This window comes from Pseudophryne corroboree, chromosome 10, assembly GCF_028390025.1.
Source record: "Pseudophryne corroboree isolate aPseCor3 chromosome 10, aPseCor3.hap2, whole genome shotgun sequence".
Lineage (NCBI taxonomy): Eukaryota > Metazoa > Chordata > Amphibia > Anura > Myobatrachidae > Pseudophryne > Pseudophryne corroboree.
Genome location: NC_086453.1, coordinates 50,193,979 through 50,209,261, shown reverse-complemented (window position 1 = coordinate 50,209,261; position 15,283 = coordinate 50,193,979). Strand labels below are relative to the sequence as shown.

General features: G+C 41.2%; 2 pseudogenes; one reads left to right on the top strand and one right to left on the bottom strand.

Annotated features, from left to right (window-relative positions):
- Window positions 1-8,475: 8,475 nt before the first annotated feature.
- LOC134967672 (5S ribosomal RNA) lies at window positions 8,476-8,594 on the bottom strand (annotated as a pseudogene).
- Window positions 8,595-10,096: 1,502 nt separating this feature from the next.
- Window positions 10,097-10,215, top strand: LOC134967227 (5S ribosomal RNA; annotated as a pseudogene).
- Window positions 10,216-15,283: the final 5,068 nt, after the last annotated feature.

Genomic DNA, 15,283 nt, shown 5'->3' with positions numbered 1-15,283 from the left:
TGATCCGAACCTCTTTTAATCCGGACAATTTTGATTTGTCCGGATTAAAGGGGGTTAGGGACATCCTTTAATCCGGAACATTTTCTGCGCATGGGCGTAACACGCAATACGCGCAAGTGTCAGTGGGTACAGCTTCCACGGACACTGCGGGTGACACAGCAAGCATCAGTGGGGCTGTTGTGGCGTCCAAGGTCACAGCAAGTACTGCACATGGGCGGAAGACACAGCGCGCACAAGTGTCAGTGAGTACAGCTTCTGTGGGCACTGCAGGTGACACAGCAAGCATCAGTGGGGCTGTTATGGCGTCCAAGGTCACAGCAAGTACCGCACATGGGTGGAAGACACAGCGCACACAAGTGTCAGTGAGTACAGCTCCTTGTAGTGACTGTTTTACTTACTGTTAATGGTTGTTCAAAACGTACCTGATACCTGTTTTGCTTATAAACAGTTTTGCATACACTACTGTGTTTATTCATTAATTAATATTATACTGTAGCATATATTTTAATATTTATTGCTTTAGAAATTTTCTGAAGGTGCAAAATTAGTTTCCACCATTAATCCGGCAAAATCGATAATCCGGCACAGCACTGGAACTGAGGATGCCGGAAAATCGGTGGTGTACCTGTAGTTGAGAGACAATTCCCCATAGTGCTTAATCCAGCTGTCATCCTAATGCAAATTCCTCCTCATTCTACCCACTTTACTGTAATTGACCTCTGTTCTGCTTTCTTTTCTGTCCCACTTCACCCTGACAGACAGTGTCTGTTTGCCTTCTCCTATAGAGGTGTACAGTATACCTGACCCGCCTTCGAACACCCAGAAATTAATCGAAATGCTAAATTTGTGTTCCCCACAGGAAAAGGTGGTCTGGAAGGTGAAGGGATATGGGTGGTCATTCCGAGTTGATCGCTCGTTATTTTTTTTTCGCAATGGAGCGATTAGTCGCTAATGCGCAATGTCCGCAGTGCGACTGCGCCAAGTAAATTTGCTATTAAGTTAGGTATTTTACTCACGGCATTACAAGGTTTTTTCTTCGTTCTGGTGATCGTAGTGTGATTGACAGGAAGTGGGTGTTTCTGGGCGGAAACTGGCCGTTTTATGGGTGTGTGCGAAAAAACGCTGCCGTTTCTGGGAAAAACGCGGGAGTGTCTGAAGAAACGGGGGAGTGTCTGGGTGAACGCTGGGTGTGTTTGTGACGTCAAACCAGGAACGAAACTGACTGAACTGATCGCAGTGGCAGAGTAAGTCTCGAGCTACTCAGAAACTGCTAAGAACCGTCTATTCGCAAATCTGCTAATCTTTCGTTCGCAAATCAACTATGCTAAGATTCACTCCCAGTAGGCGGCGGCTTAGCGTGTGCAAAGCTGCTAAAAGCAGCTTGCGAGTGAACAACTTGGAATGAGGGCCATGGTCAAGAGTCATCCAGACTCTGGAGAGATGGACAAGGTAAGACAGTGGCTCCCAAAGCATATCTCCCCAGCCTAGCTTAAGCAGCACACGGTCTGACTCAGCTGGGCAAGGAAGGAATTTGCAGACTAGTGAGAGCCTACTGGAGTGCACTAGGATTCTCTTCTCAGGCGAGCATGAAAGCCATGTCATGTCTTACTTGCCTGAGGAAGAACATTGGTAAGGCAGTACCAACAGAGCCATCCCATTTCTCTCCTACAGACAGTTATTTTCAGGTAATACAAATTGACTTTATACAGCTACCACCCTGTAGAAATTTGAAATATGTGTTAGTTTGTATTGATATGTTTTCAATTGGGTAGAGGTATTCCCAGCTGCCTCTAACACCGCTGTCTTCACTGCCAAGAAAATAGTGCAAGAATTTATATGTATATATGGTATCCCTAGGATTATTGAAAGTGATAGGGGTACCCACTTCATGGGGGAGGTCTTTCAGGTCATGTGCAAACTCCTGGGGATTGATAGCCAGTACAAAGGTTGAGGGAGTGAATAGTACTATCAAGAACAAAATGAGCATAGTGATGACTGAAACTGGACTACTATGGCCAGAGGCACGGCGACTAGTGTTGTATAACATCAGGACCACTCCCAGGGCTCCTCTCAATTTATCACCCTTTGAAATTCTTTTTGGAAAGCAACCTCATGTGATGATAGACCCTCAGGGCGATTTGAAATTTAACAATGAGGCGACAGTTCAATACCTCATTAAAAAAAACTGAATAAGAACTTGAGAGAACAGCAAAAGAACTTAAAACTGTTGATTCCAGATATGCCAAGTTCAAACTGCCATGATATTGAACCAGGGGACTATGTGATGATTAAAAAAATTTTACGCTCAGATTGTTTGATAGACCATTGGGAGGGACCATACCAAGTTTTGTTGACCAGCACCACTTCATTGAAGGTAGCAGAGAGAGAGACTTGGGTCCATTCATCACATTGCAAGAAAGCCAGTAACCTGGAAGAATCTCAGGAAAGAAGTGAAACTAAGGAGATATAACTAATGATGGAATGATGGAAGATCGTCAGCAATCAACGTTTTTCTTTTGCTATTTTTTCCTTTTTGCATTTATTTTTCTCAGGACTGTTTATTTTTGCGAAGGTTAAGAAATAATTGAGTGGGGGCCTGGGACAGGCTCTTCAGGAAATGGCAATGACTTGATAGAATCCCAGGCACAGTCTAATACTTTGCTCAAAGCAGGAGTGAGTAAGAGGTCTGGAGAGTACTAAGTTCGGAGACAATGTGAAGGGTTGTCTGAGGAATACTGTATTTGTAAGTATTGTGACCCTATAATTGAAGATGAGTGCATCCAAAGATGTCAGTCTAGCAATAAGGCAGAATTTGACAGACACCCCTTGAGTGATTACCACTCACTAGTGGGTAAGGTCTTAAACCAAACAGAATGTTGGGTGTGCTCACAAGTACCTCAAGGACAAAATAATGTAGGCTTAGTCCCATACCCACTAAAGTTATCTGAGGTACTTGAATTGATGGGAGGGAGACCGATGGATAAAAAATATAATTTAACTAAGTCCCCTAGCCTAAGACTCCACCAGTACCATGTAGATAAATCCCTGATATGTTTAGATTTCACCAATTCCCAGAAATCAGGAAATTGGGAGATTATATGGAACAATCAGACAATGACCTACTCACATCGGGCTGATAGGGAGCCTCTCGATACAGAAACAGTAAGAGGGATCATCAGTAGTGGAAAACACTACAGGTATAGGTATATGAGAGGGTATAGCAAGATAATGGTCGGCAAAGTGGTAGAAGACTATTGTATGAAAATCATACAGCCAGAAACTTGTTAAACCCAAATGAAAGATATGGGGACAGGGTTCTTTGTCAGAATTTTGTGTGACATGATAATGATTCACTCTGTTCCCTATGTACTCCCAGATTACATATATTTTATCTGCAGTAAGAAAGCGTACAAGTGGCTCTCTCCGAACTCCGAAGGGTTGTGCTACCTTGGGAGGATACTGCCAGAGGTGATGAGAAAAAGTAGGCATGAGAAAACGGAAGATGTTAGCACAAATGGGCTCAAGGAGAAGCAGTACTGTGGAAGAAGACCTAGTCTATAACCCCGAAGTGGAAACGGTGATCAGATAAGGGATACCCTGTAAATGCCAATATTTGTATGCACTGCTTTTTCCCCCCTCTCTACGCCATTGATCGTCGTCTCAACAACGCATGGATTTGGACTTCCTAAACATCCTTTATAGGTTGGATGCACTCCCACATCTTACCCATGGGCCTTACATACCCGCTGAGTGTGTATATATATATATATATATATATATATATAAGAGAAAACAATGGAGGGCGCAATGGTGAGTGTAATCATCAAAAGTGCTTTACTGGCAAAGTATTCACTCACATACATTGAAAGTAAAAGGTAACCAGCGCAGTGTAGACAACTAGTGTAGCCTCCGGATGGCATTCACCGATGTGTAACGTTGCTTCAGGGATACCAAAAAGCCGCTCTGGGCATCCAGCCGCATGGACAATAAACGGACCTCACACGCCGCTCGTCTGGGCACTGGATCCACGTCACAGGTCCTGCTGGTCACGCCCAACGCGTTTCGTCACGGGACTTCGTCAGGGGGTCTATATATATATATATATATATATATATAGGTAGTCTTACCCTCTTCTTTAATCTCTAGTTAATAATACACATAGCTGATGCAGGAATATTATCCACACACAATGGCATACACATACATCTCCCCAAATTTATCATCGGGTACTTCCCCATTTATTATGAGGGCAGCTAGAAATGCTATTTTGTAAAAAGCTCGGTATGTTTGTTTGAACATCGACAGACCCTTAATATGGGATGAGAAGGATGAAATGAATACTTTGCAGACTTAGAAGCTTTTTGTAGAACTAGGACTTATTATGGCACGATGATACATTCCCCTCAAACACACACCCATACATACACGCTTTACCTATCCCACTAGGTCATACAATAATAGATATATTCCCATCTACAATTCTTCTTCTTCTTCTAAGGTACTTACTCAAATGTTGTGTATATGTATAATTAAATATGAATTATGAAATTAATGTGATAGTTTTGGTTACTCTAAACGGGTGGTCTGTCATAGTCAATTTGCATATTTCAATATTTAGAATACACTATGGCATTTACTAATGGACGTGTCTACGACGCATGCGTCAAATATGCATGCTATAGGTAATACGGTAGGGCGCGAATGACCGTAATGGCGAGTTACTGTGCACATTGAGGTAGAAGACGCATTTGTTAATAAATATCATACTGTAACACATAGCAAATATTTCTTACTAACAGATAATATACACATAGGCACCATCTACCCAACACACTATTTATATATATTGTAACACATGTGTAACATGTGTAACAGTGACAATTACGCAATAACGCTTATAGACACACAGGGACATATTATCTCCCCATGTCTGGTATCAAAATGATCGTCAGTTCATTAGCTAATATCCGGTAGTAGCGAAAAGACCATAGCATGTGGCATTCGCAAGATATTAGCAAGTATCAGATATGTGAACATAATACAAATAAGTAATTAGGTACACAGAAACTAGTTGTCTGGTGGGATCCTGAGGACAGTAACAGTCACATTCCTGAAGACAATACCCCTTGCAAGGGGACCAATGGACTATCAAGATTTGAAACTGTGTACTTTACTGACCAATTGTAGCAGTGCATCCCCCACTGCACGGTGGGGGTTAAAAATCCTGTATAAATATAGGAAAAGCCACAGTAAGCATTAGATCTTCTATCTAAAATCATCGCGGTTATCTGCTGACGACTGTGGCCTGGATCCAGGGGCGCTTGCGTATGTATTTGGTCTGTTACCTGTAAGTCCTTATTGGTGTATTATACTGTACTTGCATTTCTCTGTATACCTGTGTTTACTGTTTGATCAATTGTTACTGCATTCTATATCTGTTTTCCCCTTTTCTCTTTATTAAATGTTTGCAGGTTGGAGCGCAGTACACTTGTAACGTGTTTATTTAAGGTAAAGTGCCGCACTTCTCCTCATCAGAGTTGCATCCATACAGTCACAGGTTTGAGTTTGCGTATTTGTAGCACCGGAGGTGCCGTACGCTAATTGACGCACAGTTGCATCCGGTTACATAAACGATTGCACTGGTTTTTAAATGTTGTCAACTTTTACAGCCCCTTGGTTTGAAAATCACTGGCCTAAAATAACTTCTAATACTGCTAGCCAAAGGTGTAAATACATGATATATTAAGTATATCTTCTAGAACAGTGGTTCCCAAACTTTTTTGAATCATGGCTCCCTAGAGCATCATCATTTTTTTCACGGTATCCCTAGCCCAAACGTTTCTTGTTGAGAAATTTAGAAATAAATATTAAATTGAGTAAATTGTGTATATATGTCATCCTTAGGTTCAGCTGTGTGGTCAGGAACAAGATTTGCTTCTGTTTGTGCACATATTTTATGATTGACAGCCACCAACACTGGTTTTGCCTGATACATTGACAATAAATAATTTGAATTGGTCCTGGACCACTAATCCAAGACAAGTGCCCTAAGGCACCTCAGGGTGCCACGGCATACAGTTTGAGAACCACTGTTGTAGAAGAAATCTCTCCTTTATCTATACATTGTATCTCTATTACACTATTTAAACACACTTTCAGTTGACTGTGAACAAGTTGTATGCTGTCCGTGAGATCCATAATATGACCTGACGCACTGATTTATAGCGCATGTGGCCGAATTCAGATGCGGTCGCAAAGCTGCTATTGTACGTAAATCGGTCGATGTTTTCTAATTGTGCATGCGTATGAGCTGCAGTGTTTACCCGCAGCGAGTGTGTTGCGATTGCGGGCGCACTGAGGAGTCGCAGAGTGAGTGACAGAAAGACAACTTTTGGGTGTGGTAGCGGGGTGTGGTCGGCCAAACGCAGGCGTGTCATATCCGTTCAGATGGCGTTTTCTGGCCGTGCATAAATTAGCAGTTACAATCTTACTTGCTACTGGTGGAGAGCCCTCTGCACGCCAAGATAGCAGCTTAGCCTGCGCGTCTTCAGAGGCACTCAGACTCTGTGATATGACCCGATTTGGGATGATGGTACCGATGTATCAGCAATTATACGCTGTCAGACGGAAATGATGCAATAGCAGCAGGCGTCCCTATGCTCAGGTTAGCTTCTGCCCATATTAGCATATAATCTCAAAGACAGCAGCAGCAGCAAGAACAATCGCACCTGAATGAGGCCCATTTTTATCAAAATCCATGTTTGAATTATGAGAAGAATGAATGTAAGCTGCTCAGATGGGTATACGTTTGTCTGACTATAAGTATAAATTCCTGCAATCTTAAGAACACAACATTTGTGTTTGTGACTCAATAAGTACATATCTTGGAAACGGTGTGCAGAACAGTGCTTGAAATGAATCATTACTGTATATTTCTCCAAAGTTACAGCACAGTAGCGATCCTTCTCTATAAACCATAAGAGCTCCTGATCAGTGACGGGTATTACACAGGGATCTACCAGCAACAAAAAAGACACAGGCATGAAAGTGAATACCCAAAGCATTTCTACAACAGGGCGTGATTCAGTGCCACAGGCAATGCTGAATGTTCGCGTAGTTGAGCCATTTTTTTGCAACTGCATGTGCATGAAAACGCCTTAAAGCTCGTACACGTATGTGTTACACAGCGGCAGGGCCATTACTAGGTGTATGCCAGTGGTGCCTGGCACACAGCACAGCCCAGCTACTTGTTACAGCCGATCAGAGCTGTAGCCTGTCAGAAGCACACTTGCATCCTGTAAGGTATCGGGTACTTGTTACAGCCAGGGAGCGTTATAGTTTCTCGGCCAAACGCTGTTGTCCTCTTGGCTCCCTGCTCTTGCTGTACTGTAAGGTAAAGTTATGCGCTCCAGGGAGGTGGAGACACAAACACACATAACCAACTCTACCTGGCATAATGTGTATCAGGGGCTCTGCCTGGCATATTGTGGCTCTACCTAGCATAATGTGTATCAGGGACTCTGCCTGGCATAATGTGTGCTCTGCTTGGCATAATGTGCATCAGGAGCTCTGCCTGGGATAATGTGTGCTCTGCTTGGGATAATGTGCATCAGGAGCTCTGCCTGGGATAATGTGGGCTCTACCTGACATAATGTTTATCAGGGGCTCTACCTGGCATAATGTGGGCTCCACCTGGCATAATGTGGGCTCTACCTGGCACAATGTGTATATGGAGCTCTACCTAGCCTAATGTGGGCTCTACCTGGCATAATGTGGGCTCTGGAAAGAGAAAAAAGAAAGACTCTGTGTTGGGGCACACTTTGAAATGAGTAAATTTATTAAAACTTAACTTTTAATTTAGTTCCACATAAAAAAAGATAGGTTTGATACAGAAAAATGTTCAAATACACAAAATATACATATATTGGTAACAATCTTCACAGAAAATGTGTTAAAATGTATAAAGTATATAAATAAAGTAGTTGGTAAATTCCACACAGGGAAAGAAGAATCTGATTCAAACTTGGTTAACAAAAATCAGGATAAGCCTGATAACGAATTAGGAGCACCTATGGTGAAAAATATATGGAAAACAAATGTATGCCTGGTTGATCAAGATAAAGGGCACAAATACATTAAAACGAAATGAAATCACAATTGTAGTGACAATAGGTTATTAGAAATCTATTAGCCTTAATTGATCAAGATAGAGGGCACAGGTAAGTATAATTATAAATATAATACACAATTGAAATGATAATTAACTGATGGTAATCCCCTGGTCGAAGCTATGTTTGCTACCGAGAAGATCCTTGTAAGAATTTGATTCCAAACGACATTCATAAGAAAACAAAACCAAGATTGCCAAAAATAGTGGTGATTTAAGGTTATTTGGGAGTAGCCAAGAAATAGGTACAGACTTAGAAAATTCGGAAGTTGCTCTTACACTTCTGCTGTTTGTGATCAGAGGTTAAAGCTTTGCTGCACCTGATATTCCCAAGTGGTCACCCAGCTGGGTACTAATCAGGCTTATCAACGCTTAGCTTCCAAGATCGGATGAGATTGGGCGTTTCCGCTGAAATATGGCAGTAATTGAAACACTATGACACAAATGAGAGAGTGTAATAGAGGATGAGCAACAAGAGTACTTCTGCTGTCCAGTTAATAGCGTAGATTCTTTGTTACTACAGGCATTGCAGAGAGTGGTCTCGCATCTGGATGAGAGGGTACAGAATTATAGGTGAGATAAGTAGAGGATAGGGAGGGGACCCCATCTTCTGCTGTCCACTGTCTTATATGTTATAGCGGACAGTGGATGAGAGAGGTAGGTTAGGCTCACCTATTGAAAGTAAAAGTTTGAAGACAATATGATGTACTCAAAAAAGTCGATTTATAACAGGCTACTTTACTGATCCAAAGGACCAGTATAGAGAAAATTACGAGAAAAAGAGCCTAAATTAGGTTACATAATGATAGTTATGAAATAACTAGGTAGCGGAATAGCCATTGATATAGTGCTGATAAGTAACATGCATAAATTACAAATAAGTAGGCTTAGAAACAAATTATACGAAATACTGCTATGCACGTAAAAATGCTAAGAGACATAAGCATTTTATATGGAAAAGAAAAAAGTGGTCTATGGCAATCTAAGAAAAATCTAAGGATCACTTTAGCAAACAAAGAAAAATATATAATAATAATTAAATAATTGGTAGTAATGCAGAGAGTCCCAGTGGACACATACAATACCAGGGGATACCAGGGAGTGATCTGAACTACAAAAGGTTCAGCATCACTGAGCACAGACGGCCGTTTCACCAAGGTGGCTTGTTCACTGTTCGACAGTGAACAAGCCACCCTGGTGAAACGGCCGTCTGTGCTCAGTGATGCTGAAGCTTTTGTAGTTCAGATCACTCCCTGGTATCCCCTGGTATTGTATGTGTCCATTGAGACTCTCTGCATTACTACCAATTATTTAATTATTATTATATATATTTCTTTTCTTTGTTTGCTAAAGTGATCCTTAGATTTTTCTTAGATTGCCATAGACCACTTTTTTCTTTTCCATATAAAATGCTTATGTCTCTTAGCATTTTTACGTGCATAGCAGTATTTCGTATAATTTGTTTCTAAGCCTACTTATTTGTAATTTATGCATGTTACTTATCAGCACTATATCAATGGCTATTCCGCTACCTAGTTATTTCATAACTATCATTATGTAACCTAATTTAGGCTCTTTTTCTCGTAATTTTCTCTATACTGGTCCTTTGGCTTAGTAAAGTAGCCTGTTATAAATCGACTTTTTTGAGTACATCATATTGTCTTCAAACTTTTACTTTCAATAGGTGAGCCTAACCTACCTCTCTCATCCACTGTCCGCTATAACATATAAGACAGTGGACAGCAGAAGGTGGGGTCCCCTCCCTATCCTCTACTTATCTCACCTATAATTCTGTACCCTCTCATCCAGATGCGAGACCACTCTCTGCAATGCCTGTAGTAACAGAGAATCTACGCTATTAACTGGACAGCAGAAGTACTCTTGTTGCTTATCCTCTATTACACTCTCTCATTTGTGTCATAGTGTTTCAATTACTGCCATATTTCAGCGGAAACGCCCAATCTCATCCGATCTTGGAAGCTAAGCGTTGATAAGCCTGATTAGCACCCAGCTGGGTGACCACTTGGGAATATCAGGTGCAGCAAAGCTTTAACCTCTGATCACAAACAGCAGAAGTGTTAGAGCAACTTCCGAATTTTCTAAGTCTGTACCTATTTCTTGGCTACTCCCTAATAACCTTAGATCACCACTATTTTTGGCAATCTTGGTTTTGTTTTCTTATGAATGTCGTTTGGAATCAAATTCTTACAAGGATCTTCTCGGTAGCAAACATAGCTTCGACCAGGGGATTACCATCAGTTAATTATCATTTCAATTGTGTATTATATTTATAATTATACTTACCTGTGCCCTCTATCTTGACCAATTAAGGCTAATAGATTTCTAATAACCTATTGTCACTACAATTGTGATTTCATTTCGTTTTCATCTATTTGTGCCCTTTATCTTGATCAACCAGGCATACATTTGTTTTCCATATATTTTTCACCATAGGTGCTCCTAATTCGTTATCAGGCTTATCCTGATTTTTGTTAACCAAGTTTGAATCAGATTCTTCTTTCCCTGTGTAGAATTTACCAACTACTTTATTTATATACTTTATACATTTTAACACATTTTCTGTGAAGATTGTTACCAATATATGTATATTTTGTGTATTTGAACATTTTTCTGTATCAAACCTATCTTTTTTTATGCGGAACTAAATTAAAAGTTAAGTTTTAATAAATTTACTAATTTCAAAGTGTGCCCCAACACAGAGTCTTTCTTTTTTCTCTTTCCTATTCAATGTATTACTGACTCTGGGAGCACCACCAACCTATAATAATTATCAGGTACCTTTTTAAAGGATCTCTATGCTCAGTATTGTTGGTTAGCCTAACAGTTTTCTACAAGTTTTGTACAAACCCGTGTTTATTGCTATAATAACTTTCCTGTGCGGAACCAAACCAAACCTCTCTGTTAATAATGTGGGCTCTACCGGTAATAATGTTGGCTCTACCTGGCATAATGTGTCTCAGGGGCTCTACTTGGCATAATGTGTGTCAGGTGCTCTGCTGTGGTGTAATGTGTAAAAGGCATTTTTACTCCAGAATTTTGGTTACAAAAATAATTAGAATAATTCAAATAAGATATTTCTAACATATTCTTTGTATTTTTCATATACTTTATACAGTCAAAACTCTGGCGCAAATGTTAGTATGATAGGAAAGGCTCTGCCTCACCCCACTGCATGCCACTGGTGTAATGTGTAATGTGAATTTGCACTATTCTGTGGCCATGCCCCTATATTTTTGACATGCGCCATCCCTATTTTAAATATGGTGGGAGAGGGGGCAACAATTATTTTTCTGACACAAAATGTCTACTTACGGTACTGCTCAGAGGGCTGTTGCAAATGAGAAGTGTCAAAGTCGAAAAATATTGAAGAACACACAGCACGTATAAACTGCACACACATGCCCACTGCGCGTGCACTTGTCCTGCCGCGCGTGCACATATCCGCAATTTGCGTATGGTCGCTCCTGCGGTCCTGCGCATCGGCGCGTGGTATGGGTATTTACGGCAGAGTTTGTGTACGCATGGAGGGCCATCAGAACACATTACATATTTAATCCAAATAGTGCACAATGTACACATAATCTCCTTGCACCACATCAGAAAGTTATAGCTGTTTAAATGGTTGCAGAACAAAGGGATTCACCTTTACAGGATAAGAGGGGACAGACTAAGGTTATAAGGTGGTATTTGGTATCCAGCTGTAGGGTATTTTAAGGGTAACATTCCGGTGTTGGTCTGCGGAAGATCGCATGTTCCTGCGGATAGTTATGTGCAGAAGCAGAATATAGATATAAACTGTATTTACTGTATATTATGTATGCGGCGGGAATCCAGAGGAGACCACCCACAAGAGCAGTTGAGAAAGACATCGCCTACCTTTTCAAATCAACCTATGACCTCTCCTGTACTGTAAAAGTGCATTCCTGTGTCCAATGGACAAAGGGATTACAGTATCCATTGTATTGCTTTTGGAAGACTTGTATAAATAAAGCCTGCTGCAGCCCGGCCTGACACAAGACTCACAACGTTATCTATTTGATGACGGAGGACCGGACCGGGAAGCGCACGCGAATATACTCACGTATGTACATTGACTGTAGCCATTATTCTGTTATATATATTGTCTTGTATTGTAGCGTATAATTTGTATTGTAAACCCCCTTTCAGAAATAATCCACTGTGGTGTCGTAACCCAGCGGTAAACTCACAATTGGTGTCGTGTCCTCATTGCCCTGCTAAGGTTTAAAGTGTACTATTATTGCATAGCATTGCTGTAGAAGGTTTAAAGTGTATCTCTGGGTGTGTATGCGCTGCGAGAACTTTGTACCGTCAGCGCGGCGTGTGTACGCAAAATCCATACACTACGAAACCTTTTTTACGCTAATAGCGTAAAAGGTGCGTAGTGTGAATTAAGTATAGCGGCCACAGCGGCTAAAGGTTTAAAGTGTATTTAAGGTGTTTTTAAGGTATAGCTTTCATTCCTGTAAAGATAATCAGCTTTACCAATTGGGGGCATCGTCCGATTTTCCACATTTTTACTGCTTAACAGGTCACAAGCAGACATAATCTGCCAGCATAAGGGTGGACAGAAGGTATCCTACGTAACCTTTTCTTGGTCGGTGGATACACTGAAAACCCTACTTAATTGCTGATTAGATGGTGTCTGCTCTGTATGGTTTGTAGGGATGCTGGTAAGAACTCGTAAGGTAAGCAAAAAAAAAAGCTATTTAAAATCTGTGAATTTATTTTTGGCGCCAAATGCGTACACAACAAAAGCGTACACCCATACCCTGTGCACACTCTCCCACATTGTTGCCATAACATTCAGATTACTAGATTCATAATATAAACAAAGGAAGTAAGTGTAAAACACAAACGCAGTCTGGCCTAGTTATAAAGGTTTATACAGAAAAGAAACTGTGTGGCGTGTTAAGTGAGCAATTATAGTTAATATTGCTCACATTTATAGAAATTGAATGATTTGTGCTATTGCGGACGTACGGTTTTGTACACGTGTCTCGGACAAAGTACGGAACTGCACACGCGGCGTAAGCACGGTCGCGTGTTTACGCGAATTGCGTAAGAATACGGTCGCTAAGTACAAATTACACAATAGTTCGTTTAGTTTAAAGGTGGGAAAGTAGCCACGCTAAAATAACACAAGATTGCCCAGCTTCCAAAGTTTAGTATAAAACCCTTATTTACTGTATTGCCTCTGGGAGTAAAGCTGCTTGTCTGAATGAATGATAATTTTCTGTACAGAAAAACCAAAGTGTAATTGAGTGAGCGAACGCAGGAGCGAATGGAAATTTGAAGCACGGAATTTGGAATCTCTGTGTGTGGTACATCAAGTGAGTGGAGACTTGGTGGCGTGAGGCGGCTGACTCACGTTAATATAAGGTTTAATACGTAAGTCGTGAGGAGACTTATAGGAGCGTGGTAGGGAATTGTGAAGTGTTGTGACCCATATAGTTTTTTTGATATGCTCCGGCTGAGGTTTCGCAGCCTGAAAATCAATTCCAGTGGTCATACGGCAGATAAGTAACAAGTACCTATACGCTGTGCAGTTGGACCGCGCGTTTGTGGGTGCGATATATAGCGCAATGTGATATCCTTTTTACGAGCTTTTGCGTAAAATCGCAGTATCATCAGCGCTGTATAGAACATACGCAAGCGTGATTTGTGTATAATAAAGTGCATAGGGAGTTTTCGCTGGTCTCTCTCAGGAAAATCTCCAACGGCCGATACTTTACTGGAAAGGGTAAGTTATTCCTAAAAACTTCCAGTAAATATAGGTCACATAGGGCCCTAAGTTGGGTACATTGCCATCGCTATCGACAGTGTATGGTAGTACTGGCCAATGTGGGCGGTGAGCGGGTGAAGAGCGCTCGGAGAACTTTCACCGTTACCTTATATTGAGTATTTTGGTGTTTGTAGGAAAAGGCCCACAATTATGGGAGCCAGTTGCTCAAGTAAGGGACGTTTAACCAGGGTTCAGGTTGTAGAGCCGTGGCCCATGGGGTCAGCGGAGTTTAAAGGAAAAAGTATTGAAGACTTTTTGTCTGAATGGGAACGTGTGACTGACAAAGATAGGGAACCATTCGCTAAGGTGGGCAACTTTGAACCAGAGGTACTGCAGAATGTAAGCAGTAAAATATGTCTTCAAAAATCCAGAAAACAAAGGATTAGAGATAATGATTGTTTAAAATTATGGCAACAGGAGGGGGATATGCAAAGAGAACAAATTCGCAAAACAGGTTCAAAACCTAGCGGGAATGAGAACACAAACACACCAGTGTCGACACAGGTCGAAGGGGAAGAGATGGCTACAGTCAATGATAAATCCGTAAACGATAGTAGTATGCAAAAACAATGTATTAACCCTAATTTTTGCAAGATGTATCCTGTTTTGAAGTCTTTTCAAGGTTATAGGTCACAGGAAGATGAAGGATCCAGCCAAATCGCAGCTCTCCTCCAAGCAGTCACTTTGCAGGACAATCAGGTGGGGTCTGTCCAACCAGGTAGTGCAGTAACAATATTCCCCAATGAAAGAACTGGTGAGGTCACAGCTACCGGTAAGTGTGAGACAGCTCATTGCACAGAGACAACAACACCTCACAGTAAACAAATCAGGAACGGAATGGTAGAATTACACCCTGTCTTGGGAACAGTAACTCCCAATGGGGGAACCGATAGTCAGGGAGTAGTCCTCACCAGGAGTAATGCAATGTATTGCCCGTGGCCCAGAGATGAGCTGCGATCAATCATTTCAGAATTCCCCGACCCTCGGAAGGATTTAGCTAGATGTCAGAAATTTATCAGAGATCTGGGTAATGTGTATGAACCGACAAACAAACACTGGCGGATACTTTTGAAAGCGTGCCTATCCCCTAATATTGACACCCAAAAATGTATCACTGATTGTAGATTAGAGTCGGATAGTCTTATGACTGACAAACACAATCAGGAGAACTTAGAGCAAATTAACAGGCAACTAGAGTTGTATTTCCCCACAACTGTTAAGTGGAGAAGAATTTTCTCCATAAAGCAGAGGGAAAATGAAATGACATCTGAATATTTCCATCGGGTCCTGCA